General features: G+C 40.2%; 1 protein-coding gene across 7 annotated transcripts in view; it reads left to right on the forward strand.

The window, feature by feature from the left end:
* Nucleotides 1-15,963: 15,963 nt before the first annotated feature.
* The window catches only part of LOC309503323 (NACHT, LRR and PYD domains-containing protein 1 homolog), a 106,991-nt gene continuing 104,415 nt past the window's right edge, over nucleotides 15,964-18,539 (forward strand). For 2 of the 7 annotated variants that reach the window (XR_014207612.1, XM_082176103.1), the window contains exon 1: nucleotides 15,976-16,249. The gene's annotated coding sequence lies outside the window, so the exon portion shown is untranslated. Of the gene's footprint in view, nucleotides 16,250-18,539 lie in introns of all 7 variants that reach the window. The other 5 variants (XM_082176100.1, XM_082176098.1, XM_082176099.1 and 2 more) reach the window with 5 other exon arrangements.

Raw genomic sequence — 18,539 nt, forward strand, 5'->3', positions numbered from 1 at the left:
AATCTGTGGTTTATTTAAAGATTTATGAAAATTTTATCCAGTTGATCCAGCGATGACCGGGCGCTCGGCGTTCACGTACCCCGCCTGGAGCAGCCTTTCATCGGCTAGTGGTTCTGAGGTTTGCCGCCAATGCCGCGGACTCTGGAGTCTCTGTAGTGGTTAAACATGAGATATAATTCGTCTTTTTGGTCTCGTGAATCTATCATTTTTTCCCTGGGCAATCGTTTTGGCTGAGGGGAAGTTTCATAACTTTATAAGCTATTTAACTTTACCGATGTATGGTTAGACTAGAGCGCTGACTTTGTATGTTTGACTGAATTGTTTGCTTTATTTGTATAGCTTCTTATACCTTTTACTTATACTTTTATAATGGCTAATATTGATAAAACTGAAATTTAACAAAAAGAGACTGGGTTGAGTTTTGTCATTTTAATACAACGAAGATTATCTGTAATGTTGTTTACTGCAAAATCTGTTGTTTAGTACAAATGCACATATTGCCTGGACCATAAAATGTTTAATATTTTTATATTATATTTAAAATGAAAAGAGGCAGGTTTGTGTTTTATATTGTTTTTTCATAAATAGGCAAACGTTATGTGCAGTTGAATATAATCAATATGCGTTGCCTGAACCACATTTGTGTGGCTATAATGTTAAAGATTTCTTTAAATGAAAACGAAAAGAGTTAGTATGGTGTTTTATACAGGGCCGGCGCGTGCACTTCTGCCGCTCTAGGCGAAAAACATTTGTGCCGCCCCTAGGGCTGGTCCGAATACCATTTTTTGAGCTTCGAAGCTTCGGTAGTAATGAACATCGAATATTCAAAGCTTCGAGAGGGTGCTGAACATCTTCTCTAAAAAAGGCAGGAATCTCTTATGTGTCTATAGCCTATGTCCGTTTGCATTTTGATTATTTCGAGAACCGTTCATCCAATCGACTTCACAAGGGAGTGCAGTGTAGCATTTGGTGGTGCAAGATGGACACGCGAGACACGACACGTTCAGAATTAATAAACTTTTAGTAAACTACAGAACACCGCGAGCGGGAAGCGGCGCGCCTCAAGCGGGCAGGGCTTATATACTTGACGCGCGCTGCACTAGCAATATAAAACGCACACACACGTCTAAATTAAGCAATACTTTAAGGTAGTCTATATTTTTCTGACTAACAAATTACTGACACAGTAAAGGGTAGATTTAAATAAAGAAAAACAAAATTTCAATAAAGAAAAACAAAATTTCAATAAAGAAAAAAACTAAATGTAAAATTTAAATAAAGAAAAAACGAAATTTAAATAAAGTAAAACGAAATTTAAATAAAGAAAAACGAAATTAAGTTAAATTAAAATCGAGATTAATTTAGATTTATAATAACGGGTAAAAAGGCTAATAGCCAGGGGCGTTTCTAGGTTTTAAAAACACCAGGGGCTGAGCCAAAAACATCAGGGGCTGGGTAACAAGATAACATGATTCGATACAGAGAATAATGTATATTTTAGGCCTATATGCAGGGGGGCAGACTGGTTAAAAAATTCAGTCCAGGCCATATTACCACACAGACACACACATTCAAATGTGAGGTAGTTAGGGGGGTTCGGGGGCATGGTCCCCCGAGAAAATTTTGATTTCTCAGACCTACATATGTGCATTTTAAGGTGTTTGAAGGCCAACATTTTTTGATAACAATAGCTTTAAAAGCATGTCAGTGGGCAGTAGCATAAATTATTTGTCAAGCAGATAACAGATTCTTAAACATGAGAATGAGGATAAATGTTGAAATGAATGATCCACACTATATAATGGAAATGCAAAATGTTTCTGCTTATTGTTGACAATGCCCAATCACATATTCCAAACAGGAATGGCCTTAAATGAGAAATCTTTCAAGAATAATTTTGCATAGATGTAAACAGTAAACTGCATTTGCGTGATTGAAGAGTGCGCGCCGCGAGCAAACGGCTGGCACGACGTAAGTAAGTTCGTTTTTCTGAGTTTTACTGACATATAGCCTGACAACATCTGGTGTGACTGAAGACTGTGCGGTGGTGCTGACTGCGTTATTTTTTTTAAACCGGTGCGGCGCGTGCGCCCCCGAAGTTCATCCGTGAGAAACTTGAAACCGGTGCTTGAACTTGAATTCAGGTGACTCATTAACACTCGCGCTACTGTCCACGCCCTGCTCTCACGGCTCGTGGACTCTGCTGCTTGCCACTTTGCCTAATAATAATTATCAATAAATTAAATTTTTTGAGATCCGGGGCTATAAAAAAAACATCGTCTAACGACGCGCCTGCTAATAGCCTATATTTTGTTTCTATTGTTATATTTTCCACAATGTCAAAGCAACGCAGCTTAACCCAAAACACAAGCTCAGGCATGCACTTCTGTCCATACAAACTCCGCTGTTCTGCGCTCTAGCCAGAGAACACTCCCGTTGCAGGAACAGGCCAAGAGGAAGCAAATATATACTATAGGTGGATGTGATCGGGGATTTTGGCTGTGTAACATTTAAAGCCACTTAAATTAACGAAATGACTCAAATAAAGATTCGTTCATTTTTATGAACGAGATCGAACAAGAGAGTCAGTAAAATTATCCGAACTTCCCATCACTCAGTCATGAGTCATGACTCATGAGAGCAGGGCGGGGCGGCGCAGCGGCAGCTCAGCAAATCATATAGCCTATTTTGTGAATTGTTCATTCCCGATTGGCACACATTTTGCCGCCCTTACAAAAGTGCCGCTCTAGGCAATTGCCTAGTTCGCCTATATGGACGCGCCGGCCCTGGTTTTATAACATATTTCGTTGCCTAAAATATACTCAGAGATAACCGAAGTAGCAGAGCGAGCGAGTGACGCGCGCTGCGTTAGAAGGTGGGCGGGGTTAGGATTTCCCAAGATTTTCCAAGATGGCGCCGCCCATACCCCCCATAAACGGCTTCAAACCCGTTCTTCAGAAAGTCTATGGGTGACGTCACAGACGCTTTGTCCATATTTTTTACAGTCTATGGTTTGGACGTATGCAGCATCGCTGGTGAAGTAAGCTTTTAAATCACTGTCTCATTACTGTGCACCGACGACAGTATCCTGTACTGAGAAGAATTCTTACCTTTCTACTTACCGTCTGAATCTGGAAGTATGCAGCATCGCTGGTGAAGTAAGCTTTTAAACCACTGTCTCACTACTGTGCATCGACGAAAGTACTGTGTACTGAGAAGAACCCTTACCTGTCTACTCACCGTCTGAGTCCTGAAGAATGCAGCATCGCTGGTGAAGTAAGCTCCTGAATCATTGTCCCACTACTGTGCATTGACGAAAGTATCCTGTATTGAGAAGAATCCTTACCTTCCTACTTACCGTCCGAGTCCTGAAGAATGCAGCATTGCTGGTGAAGTAAGCTTGGAATTAACGCCCCACTACTGTGCACTGACGAGAGTATTCTGTATAGAGAAGATCCCTTACCTGTCTATTCACCGTCCGAGTCCTGAAGCAAGCCGTATCATTGGCGAAGCCGCCGTCAGGGCGAAGCTGCGACGTTCGATCAGTACCTAACCGTAGCTGAAGAAGACCTAGAAGACACGGAAGTCTATCACGCTTGTGCTCATTGATAAATTGTGTTCAATAAAGATTGTTATTCCTTTGAAAATGATCTCTTGTCTGCGTTGTCCATCTGTTGCGGACCTGTGGTGTCGGCTCCTCACGGTGGTGTCTAAAGTCCGGGGTGGCTGGTCATCCGAGTCCGCCCCAGCTCGCACCGGTGACATGTACATCAAAAAACTTCAGTAGCATCTGCGTGGCTTTCTAACATCTTCAACACTGAAGGGAAGTGCTGCAATCTGTTGTTTTTCAATTGATGAACGTGAAATGACAATTTTGCTTTAAAAGCCTTCACAGCACTGATCATATCACATAAGGATTTGTCTTTACCTTGTAACTGAAGATTGAGCTGATTGAGTTTCTCTGTCACATCAGCCAAGAATGCAAGATCAAGCAGCCACCCAGCATCAGACAACAGGTTGGTGTCTTCCCCCCTTGCTTCCATAAAAGCTTTAATTTCACTCAGCAAGGAAATAAAGCGGTGAAGTACCTTTCCCCTACTCAACCATCTGACTTCTGTGTGAAATAAGAGATCACCATACTCTGCAGAAAGTTCATCAAGAAATACTTTGAAGCATCTGTGTTGTTTGGACTTTGCGCGAATTGAGTTGATAATCTTAACAACCGGTGTCATGACATGATCAAAGCGCATAACCTTACTGCAGATTGCCTGCTGATGAATGGTGCAGTGATAGTTCAGAAATGCAGGAAAATCTGGGTCGTTATTGCAATGTGCAATAAATCCAGAGTGGCGCCCTATCATGGCTGGTGCTCCGTCTGTTGTCATAGATACCAGCTTTTCAAGGGGCACGCGTTTTTCCACGCAGTACGTCTTGAAAACGTTGTAAATGTCGACTCCTCTGGTCGTAGTTTTCAGAGGAAGCAATGTCAAAAACTCCACTTCACATCCGACTCCCAAAACTCCACTTCACAAAAACTTCACATCCGAATGAAAACAGCCAACTGAGCTGTTTCACTCAAGTCCACCGATTCGTCGCACTGAAAACCACGTACACCTTTCCATGTCCCGTTCTAATTGTCCGATCGCATCTGAAGCCAGCAAGGAAACTCTCCTTGCCACGGTGTTGGCACTGAGCTGGACATCAGCGATAGCAGACATAATTTCCGCCTTGCTTTTGTGGTCCTTGAATAAAGTTTCGGCCACTGCTGTCATCGCGTCCTTTACCATGGCACCATCAGTGAATGGTTTCTTGTGTTTCGTTAAGATGCGCGCCACTTTAAATGACGCCTCCGTAACAGCATTTCCTCTCTTCATCGGTTTTGTGAATAAAGATTGCTGTTTTTGTAGTGTTGCTTTCAGCTGTTTTACCTTTTCAGTCCGCAGCCCGCTACCCACAGGAAAGTCTCGTGCAAAGTTCCCGTGAACTTGAGTGAAATGGCGCTCAATGTTACACTTTTTACCGACAGCAATGCTAGCGCCGCAAATTAGGCACACACATCTTTCGCCTACATTTGTAAATAAAAACTCACTTTCCCATTCTTCATGAAGTATGTTTTTTTTCCTTTTCTTTGCTTGGCTGCTGTCTTTACTCATTCTGATGCAACGTTCTCAAGCTAATACTTTTTTTTTTCTCAAATTATAAGCGTGATGACGTACTTAATTAAAACATCGACGTTGTAGCTATACGTCGATAGGTTTTTTTGTTTTGTTATTCTGTAATAATTACATCTGTATGTTCATAAATAAAAAAAACAATTATCTCACAGCATGTCAAATAAATGTCAATATGTCAAATAAATACTTAATTTGCACTTGAGGGGTGGGACACCCGTCTATATTGCCTGACTCTGATTGGATGAAAAGTACATCTTGGCGAGCTACCTTCAATCAGGCCACGAGCTACTGGTAGCTCGCGAGCGACGTGTTGGAGACCCCTGCTCTACACCTAGTAAAATAGTGCAGAGCTTGTCATTGTCATCTATAAAATGGCAAGTTACTGCTAGGTAGGCATCCATGTTTAGGGATGTCCACATGTCCGAGGTAAGGCTTATAGCCGCAACATTCTGCAGCTGCTCTCTGGCCTTCTCCTTAGCCTCCTTATATTTATGATCAACCATGACCTTCAAAGCCTGTGGATAAAAATAAATGCAGAAAATAAATACTCTTACTTGTTACTTGTTAAATAATGATGAACCACTTTATTCATCACATACCTTTCACGTTGGGATAACATAAGTGGGATCCAACACATGCAGGAGCTCCCTAAACCCATCATCATCCACAATGGAAAAGGGTTGGGAGTCCTTGATGACCATGTTCACCAGGGCCTCATTCACCATTTCTTTTTTGGAATCTATAATAAAATAAAATGCAGGTGTATTGTAGGAGCCTAAAATATCATTTAAATGTTGTTTATTAAAAAAAAAATATTATTATCAATTACTTTGACTCCTGTGTGGATTGATAGTAGTTTGTGCTTGCTCATGCAGTGCTCGATAATGCCTGAGCATGGAGGAGGTGTTATTGCTGTATGTCAGCTCCTTTAGGCACAGCAAGAATTTCACCTTGAAACATAAATTAATAGACATGAAATATAATACAGCCATATAGTGAGGATTATTTTTTTTTATATAATAATAATACATATACCTTATTCTGACCAACCATTTCAAAAAACTCCCAGACAGGGGAGGTTTTCCTCTTTCTTGCTGGCTCCATTACAAGGAAAAAGGTCACAAAAGCAAACAAATCCAGAAGGGCAATCCAAATCAAAAAGCAGTCCAGTCCAGGTCCAAAAATCCAAATCAATCCAAATAATCTTATCTAAGTAATATAATACTATAATATAGCTACTATAATTAATAATAACAATATACTATAACTAGTCTAACCTGATATAATGTAATAATATACAGCCCTAACACATATATGACACAATAACGACGATGACACAACTCTCTAACTCTGACTCTAACTCTCTGACACTACTACAACTGATTCTACAACTCCTGACAACACCCACAAAGAGGCGCGAGTTTCGAACCACTTTTATCTGGAAGCGACACTCAGACCGAACCGATGACGTATCCACACAAACCGAGGCCTTGTTTGTCATCAGTCACGTGATTTTCACTTAAACAATACAAGCCTCGAATCGCGGCTTCATCTGGCACGCCCATTTTTGTTCGACACAAGCTCCGACGCCTCGGTTCAAATGTCACATCACTATGTAGAATCCACGAAGGAACTAGAAACAGGAATCCAGCCCGGCACGTAGTACTCAAAAGCAGATGAGAGAGCACACGAGGAGAACAGGAAACCGGTAATGACAAGGGGAAGCTCCAACAACGATCTGACAAACACAAGACGAAAGACAAGGCATTAAATAGGCTGGCTGATGGAATGCAGCTGGCGCTGATGAGGGAATCAGGTAATCAGCGGTAACGCCCACACGAAACACTCAGTATGAACACAACACACACACACAAGACGAGAGAGAGACAGTGGATCTAACAACCATGATATTATTAAGCTTTTATATGTGGAGGATGAAATCCAGTGGGAAATGGAAAGTCGCGCGCAGTCCTACATCACCACATTAATTTCCTAAACTTCACGGTACTTTAGACCCCGATGGAAATGCAGACAGCAACAGGTCTGGAGGAAAAAAAAAGTTCCCGGGACAAATTGGTCCGGGTATTTTCGGTGGAAACCAGGCTATTCAGAACACTGAAAAAACAGGCCTTCTTCCTTAAATAAAGGTAAATGTCATGAAGTTTAAACTGAGATGTCCACAAATATACATTAATATAATTGAGAGATGATTGAGCATTATTGAAGACAAATGAAAACTCTAGCGCAGCGGTTCCCAAACTTTTTTTCCTGCGCACCCCCTTCTATGTCCCAACCGGGTTGGCGCACCCCCAATCCCCACTTAAAAAAAATAACGCAACAAAGCTTTGTTTTATCGCCATATAAAGATAACTCATGTTTAATCATGTGCAAATAACCAGAAGAACACGCATGACAATAACAACATCAACAAAGTTTCAATATAATGGAACAAAGCTACGCACAATTGCTTCCACTTTTAAGAGGACGAGTGACAGACACAGGCTCAGTAACAGAAAGCACGGTTATTTTCAGCCGCGTAATTTAGTTTAATTTAAAAACGAAATATTTTGTAACATTACACATGTGACATGTTTTAAGGTCACTTTTGATCACTTTAATGCATCCTTACTGAAAAAAAAATCGGACTAACCAACACATTTTTGAACGGCAGTGTACATTTAGTTGGTCATTATTGCAATATAAACACTATCAGAGTGATCAGCAAGGTATCTCTTCATTTACCAGTCGAAGACGGAGCAACTTTCTGCTCTTATGTTTACTCCGTGCACTGTCAAGGGCTTCATCATATCTGTCTCGGTACCGTCTTTGCAGCAATTATTTTACCACACATACTGCATCGCGCGCTGTTGGTATCGAGCCTGGAGAAATGTAGCCACACTTTTGATCGACTTTTCCACATCTTTAGGGAATTGTGTGTGTGTGCTCGCGTCTCATCTGAGTATGTGCGCGGAGAGTGTGCTCGGGTCACATTGAGTATGTGTATGTGCGCGACAGCCGCGACTCGAGTTTGTGTGTGTGTGTGCTCGCGTTTCATATACGTATGTGCGTGGAGAGTTTGTGTGTGCGCGCGCGCGTCTCATATAGGGTTGCCAACCGTTCCGTATAATACGGAATCGTTCCGTATTTGACACATAAAAGTCTTGTTCCGTATTGAACTGATACGGAACGCACTTTGTTCCGTATTTTTGAGAATCAATTCAGTGCAAATCCATGACAGACACATAGCTTCTAATATATGTCAGACTATGAACGAAGACATTTGTAGGCTATGATAAGAAAAAAACCGACGGTGCGGTAGATACTAATTTCTAATTTAACATCTTGGAACATCATCAGAGAATGCCCTTTTAATTGGTCGTTTCAGTCATTGTGAGTCACGTATCGTAGCAACGATGACGACAAGTGACAACAGCGGGAAATGTAAAAATGACTACCTCCGAGCGCCTCCGAGCAGCCGGCGAAAAAGAAAAGAGCACAAACATATAGAATTGAATGGGAAAATGACTGCCCGTGGCTGGAATGCGTGAGGGACAATGAATACAAGGCCGATTGTCCGGGCACAGAGGGAGCAATGTCAAGGTTCCTTGTCCGTCAGACGTCTCCAGAGGCTGATATGGTAGGCTATGTAACGTTAATCATGTGGATTTTTTAAACTCAAATATAGTTGTGAAGAGAGTGATTATATTAAAAGAGATAGTACAGGTTTAGCCTGACATTGTAAAGAAATCAAAAAAGTACACATGGAAAAAATAGCTGCACAATGTGTTTAGTCTGAAGGTTTATTTATTTCTGTGAGATTTTCCATGTGCATACAGGTGTTGTATTGCTTGAATGCAGTATTTGAGTGCAATATTTTAGATTTTCTTTATTAGCTGTTTTTTTATGTATTATTGTTTTGCACTGGAAAGAAAGTTAACTATAATGGAAGTATAATTATATAAATATATTTGCACTACACTTCCTTAAAATGTTGTCTAATTAAATTAAAAATATTTTTTTTTGCACTGGAAAGAACATTCTAGAAGTCTAATTCTATTGAATAAGTTCGCACAAGGCTACAGAAAACTGTTGTGTTTATTTTTCTTCAAATGCAGTCTAAGCCGATGAGTTTTGAATGTTAGGCTATATGTTGTATTTGTTTAAGTTTAAAATAAAACGTATTATAAACTAAACAAATCCATGGTTCATTGTTGGCAAAATGATCATGATAGCCTTTATAGCCTACATTTTCTTCCATGGGGGCATGTCACCGTGGATCTGAATCCCCCCCCCCCCCCCCCCCCCCGGTCCTTATTTCATATGTATTTGTTTTATCAAAAACTAATAAATTATAGTTTTTTTTAATTTAAAATAAAAGGAAAAGGAATTTACAAAGGAAATGTTTATTGTTCATGTTTTTTATTGTGTGGAAAAATCCCACTTAAAAAAACAGACCGCCATTACATTTTTCCTCTCGCGCACCCCCTGGTGGTAGCTCGCGTACCCCTGGGGGTGCGCACCACACTTTGGGAATCCCTGCTCTAGCGTAAGTTCTGCCAGGAAGACTCAATTGTTACGTCACTTATTACCTTCACATCTAACCAATCATGTTCTAATACTTGTAGTATAAAAGATACTTACACATGTCTGAGTTTGCAGATGCTTACGCCAACATTCACCTCCATCCTCCCCACCACCACCAGGATGGTCCTGTCCATACCTCCCAGGGGGTCGGCTGCGCCCCTGCCTTCGTCTTCAGACAGGAAATGCAGATTCTGTTACCCTCGGATCGTGAGCTACGGATGGGGCCTACGCCAAAGAACCTCTTAATATAAAACTTGCTTGCTCTTGCTGGTTTGTTAATAAATTAATGCTTTTTTTTTTTACGTCATTTTGCCTCCCGAGTGTTTCTGGTAGAACTGATGTTAACAAGCAGAATCACTGAAGAAAAGAGAAACAACAAGAACTACCACTGACTTCAAGACAGGGTCAGATGAAATCAACTGAAGATAAAAGAAGACATTAAAAGGGTCATAAACTGGATTATTTTATTATTTTATAATGTTTCCTGCAGTGCCCTTATAATGTTAGTATGATTTAGAGTCATAATTTAGAAATAAAAGGCATTTTTCCAAGCCTGATTTTAGCCTCTGATTTGAACGCTCTGTTTGAAGAAGCGTGTCTGTTGTAATACTTCAGTGTAAACGCCCTCTGCTGTGATTGGCTGCTGTGAGACTTCAGTGTAAACGCCCACTGCTGTGATTGGTTGACAGCTGTGCATATGAAATTGCTAGCATTACATGTGGAACTCTCTCAAATACTTTTACTACGTTTTTACTATTACAGCTATCGAGATTAACGAATCTTAAGAAGTTTTTTAAGTATTTAGTCTATTTCATCACATTAAAGGTTGCAGTGATGAGCATTGAGCAGATGAAAGACAGTCTGTTGATCGTGAAAGAATTGATTTTCCTGCCAAGACAAAAGCTGATATAAAACTCACCCTACAATAAAGCAATTAAACGCACCCTGGACAGAAGATCGCAAAGAAAGAGCACAGGACATTGTCTTGTCCAAACTTTTCTCCTTCCTTATCTCTGCATCCCTCTCTCCCTCCTCCCTTCCTTTCCCCCTGATTCAAGTGACTAAAAGTTCACTGAAAATGTCTATATATCACATATGATGTATCTTGTGAATCTATTGTTTTTCCTTTTAATGTTTGGTATCATTTTAAATGTCTCAGTGCGATTGGTAAAATGGTCTTAATTTCATTGCAGTCATTGGTATTATGAGAAAGATTTAAAACTTAGGATAATTCTGTTCTCCTCTTTGGGTGGTGTCACTTCAAGATATGTCTGCACTCTCACTAATGCTTTCACCAAATAACAATGCAAACACGATGTACAGTGGGTACGGAAAGTATTCAGACCCCCTTAAATGTTTCACTCTTTGTTATATTGCAGCCATTTGCTAAAATCATTTAAGTTAATTTTTTTCCCTCATTATTGTACACACAGCACCCCATATTGACAGAAAAACACAGAATTGTTGACATTTTTGCACATTTATTAAAAAAGAAAAACTGAAATATCACATGGTCCTAAGTATTCAGACCCTTTGCTGTGACACTCATATATTTAACTCAGGTGCTGTCCATTTCTTCTGATCATCCTTGAGATGGTTCTACACCTTCATTTGAGTCCAGCTGTGTTTGATTATACTGATTGGACTTGATTAGGAAAGCCACACACCTGTCTATACAAGACCTTACAGCTCACAGAGCATGTCAGAGCAAATGAAAATCATGAGGTCAAAGGAACTGCCTGAAGAGCTCAGAGACAGAATTGTGGCAAGGCACAGATCTGGCCAAGGTTATAAAAAAATAAGGTTCCTAAGAGCACAGTGGCCTCCATAATCCTTAAATGGAAGACGTTTGGGACGACCAGAACCCTTCCTAGAGCTGGCCGTCCAGCCAAACTGAGCTATCGGGGGAGAAGAGCCTTGTTGAGAGAGGTAAAGAAGAACCCAAAGATCACTGTGGCTGAGCTCCAGAGATGCAGTCGGGAGATGGGAGAAAGTTGTAGTAAGTCAACCATCACTGCAGCCCTCCACCAGTCTTTATAGCAGAATGGCCCGACGGAAGCCTCTCCTCAGTGCACATGAAAGCACACCTGAAGGACTCCAAGATGGTGATAAATAAGATTCTCTGGTCTGATGAGACCAAGATAGAACTTTTTGGCCTTAATTCTAAGCGGTATGTGTGGAGAAAACCAGGCACTGCTCATCACCTGTCCAATACAGTCTCAACAGTGAAGCATGGTGGTGGCAGCATCATGCTGTGGGGGTGTTTTTCAGCTGCAGGGACAGGACGACTGGTTGCAATCGAGGGAAAGATGAATGCGGCCAAGTACAGGGATATCCTGGACGAAAACCTTCTCCAGAGTGCTCTGGACCTCAGACTGGGCCGAAGGTTCACCTTCGGCCCGAAGTTGTTTCTTCGGCCGAAAGTTGTTTCTTCCAACAAGACAATGACCCTAAGCACACAGCTAAAATAACGAAGGAGTGGCTTCACAACAACTCTGTGACTGTTCTTGAATGGCCCAGCCAGAGCCCTGACTTAAACCAAATTGAGCATCTCTGGAGAGACCTGAAAATGGCTGTCCACCAACGTTTACCATCCAACCTGACAGAACTGGAGAGGATCTGCAAGGAGGAATGGCAGAGGATACCCAAATCCAGGTGTGAAAAACTTGTTGCATCTTTCCCAAAAAGACTCATGGCTGTATTAGATCAAAAGGGTGCTTCTACTAAATACTGAGCAAAGGGTCTGAATACTTAGGACCATGTGATATTTCAGTTTTTCTTTTTTAATAAATGTGCAAAAATGTCAACAATTCTGTGTTTTTCTGTCAATATGGGGTGCTGTGTGTACAATAATGAGGAAAAAAAATTTACTTAAATGATTTTAGCAAATGGCTGCAATATAACAAAGAGCGAAAAATGTAAGGGGGTCTGAATACTTTCCATACCCACTGTAAATACAGTAAGAGCTTCATTGTGCCGTGTAACAGCAACATAACGAGAAAGATCAAGGAAACTAACCCTTAACTGTCAAAAGATTTGAATTCTCAGTTCACGGCCCCTTTAATTCTCTCAAGATCCCAGCAGAGGAGGATTAAACAACTCCACAAACTGCATTACCAGCTTCACTTATTACAAAACCTGCCACTAAAAGTCAGCACAAAAACAACAGCAAAAATAAAAGAAAAAAATGAACGAAAATAACGACAAATTCAGCGGCATCATTTATTCATGTCACAATGCACGCTGGGAGTTATGGATGAGTTTTGATTGGTGGTACCCAGCATGCATTGCGGCATGAAGCTTTATTAATAAATAGTCAACACTCTCTGATCATGTTTCTTTTGGCTTTTTTGCCATAACAAATGTATTTTAAAGACACCGTTACTGCAACCAAAGGTAAACTACGGTAAAAAAAAAAAAAAAAAAAGGTTGAGAGAGTCAAGAGCCCAACTACAGCAAAGACTGATCATCATGATGGTAAAGTCAAACGAAACAATAAAACATAAACATCTAAACTAAGCTCTGTTAATTCTCAATAAGAACCTCTATAGTAGCCACATGACAGAAATAAATCAATCAGTCAATCTGGTTGGTAATAAGTGAAGCTGGTAATGCTGTTTGTAGAGTTGTTTAATCCTCCTCTGCTGGGATCTTGAGAGATTTAAAGGTGCTTTGTGTAACTTTTCCACTCTACTAAAGCATGAAATACCATAATATGTTTGCAGATATTTAGGAAACATGCTAAGTTCACATACTCGTTTCTCTGAAAAACACTTCTACAGCCAGTTATTTTACTTATTATTTTACACGTTCCGTGTTGTCAGTCTGTTTTTGTTTTGGTCTGTGTGACTCCGCCCACTGCCAGTTCACCCAATAGTATTTCGACACCCTGGGATGCCAGTTGGCAGGAAACGCAACGTATTGCAGCCAGCAAACAAAACTGGGTCAGAGATTGCAGATTCCACACAACCTAAAAAGCCTCGATATCCATCTAAAAATCTCAATGAACGAGAGCAAATCAAAACGCAGATGAATCAACCCATCAACTTACAGTGTTGTAAGCAGTGCTTGAAGTGGGGGAAAAGGTGCCGGTACTCTCTTGCATTGGCAAGTAATCATGACATTTGAGATTTCTACAGTGAAAAACAAAACTTGGAGATATTGCTGGTACAACAACAATTTATTGTTATTTATTAACAACATAAATGTATTCAAACAAGTCGTGTGTGTGCGTGCCTGTGTGTGAAAACGGAACTACTCCAAGTCTGCAAGTCCAAAAATATATTTATGGTGAGATACTACATTTTATTTAATTAAATGCATTTATAGTGAGATTATTATATTTTCATGTCCTATTCTGTGTTAATTTTGACCACGAACCATGCGCTGTCACTTTAATTCAGCGCGTGCAGCACAGCAGAAATAGACTCGGTGTGGAAACGATCGTTGCACTGCTGTATACGCACCGCTCCTGGAAAGCATTGCCGGACCGCATCCATTCCGCATGCAGTGTGAAAGCTCTGTTAATATGGGTGCGGGGGAAAAAATGCACCGCATACGCACTGCAGACGGAGTATATGTGAAATGGGCGTGACACTGACGCTTTTTCTGTCAGTGGTAGAGTACCGGCTACATGCGAGAAGTAGTGGTACGAAAAGAAAGAGTGCAGGTACGATTTGGAGTAAAATGCAGAAGTGCCGGTACTGCGTACTGGTGAGTACCGCCCCACTTCGAGCACTGGTTGTAAGTCTCCTCGGCTTTCATTGTCAATTGCACTCGTTCCTGTTGCGTGTCCTTAAACTGGCAACTCGCAACTCGCGTGTGCGTCGAGTCTGAGCCAGAGTTGCCAACTATTTTCAAAGGATAGTAGCTAACGCCTGCCCTAAAAGTCGCTAAATGTCGCTAGATGACGCCATACGTCAATTAGCATATTCATGACGTCATCACGTCGTACTTGCGTTCTGCCTGCCTAATTTGTTTTCTCTCCAAATTCATGCTCACATTGTCACATTCACCGTCTGTCTTCGTCCTGTTCACTACAGTTCCCAGAATCCTCCTTGCCTCCACACCTGAACTCGCTCCCTCAATTACCCACCTGTTCATCGTTATCATCATCTGCATCACCTGTCTTGTGTTCATCTGTGTGTGTATTTAAGTTCCTGGTCTTCACTCGTCTTTTGTCGGTTATTGTTTGTGCACAGCACACTGTTTCTTGTTTGTTTTTAGTTACCTCCTGTTAATAAACCGTTGTTATTTTGGTACTTCGCTTGGCTTGTCTCCTTCCTCAACCCGGACCTGACACACATAATGTATTTTAATTTAATATTATAATATAGCCGATTGTCCAATAAAGCTGTTCTCATTTCCTATATATTTTTTGTCAGACAATAGAACAAGTATGATATAGTAAATTACTACTTTTTTCATAAGTGTAAAATTATTTGAAAAGTTTGGAAACTGGATAAACTAAAGCTCTGTGATAGTGAGTATTTCAAGTGATAAGCACAAGAAAAGAATGGAAATTAAAATGGTCAAACTAAATTCTTTAAATATAAAACAAAAGAGAAACTGATAAGTGATAATTATGTGGCAACAACACTGCTCACAATTCACGTCTGTCAGATGCCGTGCGCAGAATGAGCTGCTCCTCCTCTCAGCCATTCACTGAACAGGGTAGATGCAGAGAGGGCTGTGACGGCAGGGAGAAAGCAAGACCTTGTGCTTGCAGGACAGTGCTGGCAACATATGGAAAGTTACTGAGGTTTGTCCAAAAAGTCACTTAAGGGGTCTGAAAAGTTGCTAAATCTAGCGATATAGGCGCTAAGTTGGCAGCACTGGTCTGAGCAACAGGAGGCAGGGGAAACAACGATCTCTGAGATTTTGAATTTGGACTGCAGTACCTATTTCGACCACTAGCTGTCATTCTTACAGACCGCACCTTTAATGTCTTCTTTTATCTTCAGTTGATCTTGTCTAAGCCTGTTGCTGGAAGTCAGTTGTATGTTCGGAGAATGTTTTTATAATGAAAATCTGTTAGCTGGGTGTGCCTCATACTGTGAGCTCACCATGTGACACCACTGTGATAGTGTTGAGAAACAGGAACCCACCCCCCAAAATTATTATTATTTTTTTACTTTTGTCACTGTGATCATCGTATGATCTCACGTGTTGACTTGATACGCACCACTCATCTCGCTGAGTAACGCAAACCTCACCACAGGCTTCTACATGTCACATATTTTGGACTGCCTTCAAATTCAGTTTCAACCTGTTTTGTCATGTTTTCAGAACTTAGAGTGTTAAAGTTCCTGCTGTTTCAACTCTACATTGAGCTCCTTCCAGTGAAGCGAAGTTATAGCACTGTCTGCCTGAAGAAAAGCAGAAGTAGAGGAGAAACCTTCAACATTGATGTTAGTTGCATTATTTAAAAAAGATAGATCATATATTACCTCGACCTGCAGAGCTAAAATCCACATTTTGGGGAGGATCAGGTAACATTTTCAACCATTTTTCTTATTTTCGCTACCATTGCACAGATGTCTCAACAATGAGCATACCAGAAGTCATCTAAAATCTTTTTTTTATTTTTTTTTTTTATAATTACAAATGTCTCTGAAATTGTACTCATGTATTGACGATTGATGTTTCAATACTTCCCACCACTTACGAGAGATATTAAAGATATCTTTTGTTGTATTTTTATTTCCATGAATGCTTTCCACACACTAAAAGTTTTGTATTTTTTAAATTACTATATGTTCTACATTCTCTGTTGTAGTAGTATATAATCTGGAGATTGTTTGAATAGATGAAATGTCTGAGTTTTTGTTTTTTGTTTTTTTTCTGGTTAGCTAAATACAAGTTTTTGTTGTATATCAGGCGTACACTTTTAATAAGAATCAGTTGAAATTTAGGTCAGAGGAATATAGACTGTGTTAAAATTAAATGGCACCCTCATAAAGAATCGTAAAGGTGTAAATCAAATTGCAAGCATGTTAACTTTGTGAACTGGTTTAACCGGGTCGTTGAAAAGAGCTGGCTCAAAAAAAAAAAAAAAAAAAAAAAAAGGATTTCCACTATCAGGTCTATAAGGGATTCTCAGAGGTACCCAATACGCTTTGAAATGTTTGGAAGTAAAACTGTCCTAAAATTAAAGTCTGTACAACAGATGTCATATTAGTAATTGTTTTATGTACATTTCAAATGGTTATTTTTATTTATTTATTTATTTAATCAGGGACAGTACACATTAATAGTACATAACAACATGTAAAATGTGCCAGATAGCCAACACTGGCTAATTTTCATCCATTGTCCCTGTTAAACCTCAAGCACCTCCTGTATCAGTCAACAATTATCAACAATTCCTAAAAAAAAAATATATATTTCTTAATGCATTGTAATGTTTGGAAGTAAAACTAAAATTTAAACAGTGTACAACAGATACTGTAAATACTTAGACACAGTGCTCACAGAGTATTTTATAAGGTACACCTTGCTAGCAGTGGAGAGTCGCTATCAGAAGATGGTACACTGTGGTCATAAAGGGATGGACATGGTCAGCGACAATACTCAGGTAGACTGAGGTGTTTAAACAATGCTCAATAAGTACTAAAGGGCCCAAAGTGTGCCAAAAAAAACAAAACTCCACACCATTAAACCACCAGCAGCCTGAACCGCTGATACAAGGCAGGATGGATTCATGCTTTCATGTTGTTTACGCCAAATTCTGACCCAACCATCTGAATGTTGCAGCAGAAATCCAGACTCGTCAGACCAGGCAACGTTTTTCCAACCTTCTATTGTCCGTGTGAATTGTAGCCTCAGTTTGCTGTTCTTATCTGACAGGTGAGGCCTGTGCACAGGTGTGTTTCTTCTACTGCTGTTGCTGATCTGCTTCAAGTAAATCAGTCAGTCATTGAGCAGTTAAAAGCCAGTTTCAAGAAGGCAAACCTTAATAATGGGTCTTGTCAAGCAAGTGATCTTGGTCTTGATCCTTCACTTGCAATCTCTTCCAAACTAGATCCACGATATATTGGACCTGTCGCCACCTTCGTTGTGAATATAAATCATCCTTCCAGTTTTTCATAGCCTCTTGCAGTTCTCGTTGGACACCAACAAAGTTAGTACCATTGTCTGAACGGATTTTAACAGCTTGTCCTCGACGTGCAATAAATCATCTTAATGCGTGGATGAATGAGTCAGTTTCAAGTGAAGCTGCAACTTCAAGTTGAATATCCCTTACAGTCAAACATGTGAACATTACTTCATAACGTTTTACAACGCTTATCGTTTTACTTCAAAGGGAATGAAGCAGTCCACTCCAACGTGTGAATGGCGGTTTGTCAGGTGTAACTCTGTCTTGCGGCAAATCTGCTGATGACCCCGTGATTCCATGCAGACGTCTGCAGACTACACACTTGGACAAAAGTCTTCTTATAGCCGTGCTAGCACCAGGGAACCGATATCTCTTTCGCAGATTAGCCAGCATATCATTCCATCCACAAAGTCCAGCATCATGATGAATTTGCTGCAGAATTAAATCTGAAATATGTAGTTCAGATTACTGGATGTTTAACTACTTCAGGCATCATTGCATTTTCAAGATGTCCAACAACTCTGATGATATCTGAGTAAAGAACTGGGTTAAGTCTATTGAGTTCACTACTATATCTCTTCTTCTGGCAAATACAAATAATTTCCAATTCAGCCTTTTCCAATTCCTCAGAAAACAACAAATTTGAAGGGATATTGAATTGATATGAATCTTTGCATCTCCTT

This window comes from Leuciscus leuciscus (genome assembly GCF_965113295.1).
Source record: "Leuciscus leuciscus genome assembly, chromosome: 7".
Lineage (NCBI taxonomy): Eukaryota > Metazoa > Chordata > Actinopteri > Cypriniformes > Leuciscidae > Leuciscus > Leuciscus leuciscus.